The sequence below is a fragment of the Dermacentor andersoni genome, chromosome 1, assembly GCF_023375885.2.
Source record: "Dermacentor andersoni chromosome 1, qqDerAnde1_hic_scaffold, whole genome shotgun sequence".
In the NCBI taxonomy this organism is placed as follows: domain Eukaryota; kingdom Metazoa; phylum Arthropoda; class Arachnida; order Ixodida; family Ixodidae; genus Dermacentor; species Dermacentor andersoni.
In genome coordinates, this window is record NC_092814.1 from 316,271,928 (window position 1) to 316,276,552 (window position 4,625).

Consider the following 4,625-nt stretch of genomic DNA (forward strand, 5'->3'; position numbering starts at 1 on the left):
GCGGATCTCGCAAATGCTGCGTCAAGGGGCAATGGCGTTAATTTGTTATTTCTATTGCTTTTACATTGTTATTCGTCATCGGTGGGAGGGGGGAGGGTCTCGTCTCGGTTCCGTCCTCGCAGGTATAGTTGTCAACGTGCGCTCTCAAACGCTGGAAGATACGTGCCGCGTCAAACGTGTGGAATGTTGAGTCTGCTCAGCGGCAGTGCGCTGTTTTGGAGTGCATGTGGGTACGAGGGAATCGCACTCTAATAGGGAAATTTGTAAGCAGGATTGCGCCATCGCCAAGTTACTCACGCTCGGCATCTTCCGAGGCTTAACAACTTCCTCTATGTAACACCATTGTTCCGCTGCTATTGGCCGCATGGTAGAGTGAGTTATGAGAAGGTAATGAGATCTGCTAAAAGACGAAGTCTTTCTTACGGTGTTACCACTAATTTTCCGTATCAGGTATATTTATGGCCTCTTTCGTGGGCCGATAGCGTGTGCGGCCTAAAGACGTGGGCCGATATGTGTTACTGAGCTGAGACCACTGATCGTTGCAATGTTTATAGTATGCAATATATATATATATATAAAGCGAATAAAGGGGGCTAACCGAGGAGCCCTATTTTCATTAATCATATCATAAGAAGCGGACAAACAATGACGCCAAGGACAACACAGGGGAAATTACTTGTACCAACTAATCGAATTAGAGCAATGATAAATTAATGGAAATGAAAGTGGATGAAAAAACAACTTGCCAAAGGTGGGGAACGGTCCACTTCGCAGTACGCGTGCGATGCTCTCCCTGTTGTTGGATTCTTATGATCTGATGACACACACACACACACACACACATGTGTATATATATATATATATATATATATATATATATATATATATATATATATATATATGCAAATAGTACAATTTACTCTGGCATATAAGACCCGGAAATTCCGTAAAATTTATTAACACGTCATCATACGTCAAAGATGTGGACCAATCCAGAAGATAGCACATTTAATGAAAATGTAAGAACCCGATGTTCCTTCTACTCTCTTCGCGCGGGAGCAGACGTGATAAAGTGCCGTACGAAGTGACTCCGCTCCTATCTCAACCCCAACTCGCTCAGGAAGACTTCGTTTTTCATCGACTTCAACCGGAGGTTTAGTCGCTTTATGTATTTTTTTTTAATTTGACGCGTCTTCGTTCGATACCGCTAAATATAATAGTAATTTTGTATTCAATTGAAAATAAAAGAAAGAGATGTAGTCACCGTATAATAGTGACGGCTACGCCTTTCCTCATAGCAGGTTACACTACACTACAAGAGAATATATATGCAGTAAGGAAAAGAAATGGGTGCGTGTGTGTGGGTGTGGGTGTGTTTGTGGACACACAGACAGGCCTGTGCACACGATGTAACCGAAGTCTAACTAAATCCTTAGAACTTATCTATACATTGTTAAATAACGTCAGTGCGCGTCGTCAGTGCATTGTTAAATAATATTCCATTTAGATATAAGGAAATAATATAGATACCTGACAAGCACGTATAAGTGCAGCTATATAAGGTGATTCCCTATGGATGTAGCTCTTTTTACACGGAAATGTACAATTTGGTGCAGTGAAAGACTGGCGAGAAGTCGCCTTCCAGATATTGGACCGCTGCCCGCTTGATAACGATCCTGCTGACGTATCACCCGACGCTTCATGACGACATAGATCTTTGTAGTTCATTGGAACCGAGAAGCATAGGCCAGCCCGACTGCTGTCGTCTGCTCAAAAGTTGTTACCCACTGTTACGTTTCGCCTCCGACGCGCGGTATAGCCGGCGCGGATGCAACGGACGCCGGGGCTTCGTTCAAAGCGGCGGACATTTTGGCCCGTTCAGCGCTGCCGCAACGCTTCCTGCCAAGCGCGTCCAGGCATGTTTCAATGCCACGTGTCTACGTGCGTGCGTGTGTGTTTTTTTCTGTGTACATGTTCGTGCCCACGCTTGTCAAAGCGCGGCAGCCGGGGAGAGGAGCTCCCCAACTGTGAAGCGAGGAGGTCTGACCGGCACTGGCCCGGCAGATGCGTCACTTCTCGTCTCAACGTGTCCGTGCGCCGCCGTCACGTGCGCCTGATCCCGAGCCGTTCCTACTTGCCCTCGACTCGGAGAGTATAAAAGCAGCTGCCCCCGGACGCCAAGAAAGAGGCTCCGATTTCTTTCGTCGAGTAACGTGGTCTCCCGTCTCTCCAGTTCGGTCGACCTGACCGGCCGCTCTTTTGCGATGCTATAACATGCTTCCAGCTGTGCCACAGGCCGCCAGGCCAACGCTACCCTTGGGGCTTGCGACCCAGATGCAACACCACACGGAATAGTATTTGTGCACTTTCCTTTAACACGGTTGGCTACAAGAGGACTGATGCGACGATTATGCGCTCGGTTTATTATGTATATTTTGCTTCACAGCACCACGCATGTTCGAGCAGCCTACGTGATTTTCGTATCAATGGTGGTACATGATTTTATTCGCCATTGTTTTTTTTTTCTTCGCGTGTCATCGCATGGACGTCCTCCTTCGCATCATAGACATGACTATCGTCCGTCGTACGCATACGTTCGCCCCCACTGTAAGCTGCAGGATAAGCAAAACTCCGGTCACAGAAATTATGTATACGTTACTTCGATTTAGTGTTGAATTGAAACTGTGTGCTTATATAATAGAAGGCTGAGGCCAACAGCAGAGGACACAACAGCGAATTTTGAAACAGCCACAAGTATCGATAATTACAAGCGTGGAAGCGTTTATTCATTGTTTCATCTCACTTGGAGAGTCGTAGCCCCAAAATTGTTTTGAAAAATAACGATACGCAGCCCTATGAGAGTGGGAAAGCTGGAACTAGAAGAAAAACATTTATATATGCTCAAAACACATCAATTACTAACTTGACGGTCGTCATTGACGGTCGCCAGACACTTCTATCTGATACCACTCGATTGTGTGTCATGACAAGGATGAAAAGTAAGGCTGTTGCGCGTAGACAGCACATCATTATTGTTACTGCCTTTCATAGCAGCGCTTGCCCAATATAGTTGTTCACTAATACTGCTGAATGCACTATGATATGGCTAATATCAGCGTGCGACAAAGTTAAAAACACGCGCTATTCTCCGCTATCAGTTGTTGCTTATAGCTAACCAGCCGCAACATTACGTTTCATTGCTTAGCCGCGTCAGCTCAAGCGGCACAGATAAATATCATTATGTTCGTAAGACTGCTAACCACCTATCGTAGAAATTTCTTCTCACGTCCGCAACTGCGACGGCTGTTTGCTTTGTGAATCGACTGACGCTTACTTTATGCACAAGCACTGGAAGTTCACACTTGTGCTACATACCATTACATATGAGCATTTAGTTAGGATTCAGTCGACTACAGCGCTCGTCTCTGCAGCGGCGCGCATCGCAAGCTTGCTGATCTTCCGTGCGGTTTTAGCTTTGTGAATACTTTTTTTACAGCGAAGCTGTGCATGGCTAGGTTCTGGAAAAAATTGCGTGCGTCTATCGAGCCGTGTAGATCGAGAATTTCTGCCCGTATGTGGATTGATCCCGAAGATAGTGCAATATCGGGCCGATCCGCGGCGGAGGTGAAGTAGGCTTTAAGCACTCCGCCATCTTACAAAATAAGTTTAATATCTCAGGTCCGAATACAGCCCGTATCGGATATTAAGCTGACAAGAACAGATACTACACTTTGACCTTCGTCGGTCATGTCTACGTTCGCATCGCCCTATCTTTGTCGGCGTTCGAAGCGCTTGCGTATCTCCTTTCCTTTCCTTCCGCTTTCGCGTGGTGGCGGTCCCGTGTGCTGCCCACCAGCGCCGCGACGCGAAAAGAAATGCGAACCGTCCATGTGGCTTCAATCCCACAAACTTGAAATGTTTCACCGGAGTAGCGGCCAGGTTTCAGAAGGGGTTTGTGGGCAAGTATTTTGTCTGGCCTGTGTTGTGTATGACCACTTGTGGTTTTCGAGTGACCTCACAACCATTACTGCACTCCAGGACGTCGACCAACGCACGATACCATTGGCTACGGTGAAGCAGTGTGTGCCCTCGGACGGCGGTGGGGTGCGTGTCTGTTGTACGTGCCGGGATACGTTAGCAAAAAAGGCGTCGTGCCGCGTTTTGCAACAATACATGGGTATGTATACCCGTTAAAAAATACGTTTGTGCGAGTTGGTAAGCCATTTTAAACAGAACGGCGCGTATTTTGACAGGGACAAGGAGGGAGACGCGGCACGGACAAGCGCTGACTAGCAACTGAAGCTTATTGCTTGGAACGAACAATATATAGCTATTTCGTCCAAAGAACTGGCATTCTTAGCGGGGGGGAGGGGGGGAGGGGGGGATACGATGATTACAGTTATCTCCCTGGTTCAGTGCCGCATGTATGATTGACCGTGAATCTACGAATGTTTTTTTTTTGTTTCTCTGTCGTTTGGACCTGTTATATATTCTTCGTTCCAAGTACTAAACTTCAGTTGCAAATCAGCGCTCGTCTTTGTCGTGTCTCCCTCCTTCTCCCTGTCAAAATACGCGCTCTTCTGTTTAATGTGTATACCTCCCGGTGCCTCATCATTTACTGGGGC

At 46.7% G+C, this 4,625-nt stretch overlaps 1 pseudogene; it reads right to left on the reverse strand.

The window, feature by feature from the left end:
• Positions 1 to 3,570: 3,570 nt before the first annotated feature.
• LOC126548660 (U2 spliceosomal RNA) lies at positions 3,571 to 3,751 on the reverse strand (annotated as a pseudogene).
• Between the last annotated feature and the right edge of the window lie 874 nt (positions 3,752 to 4,625).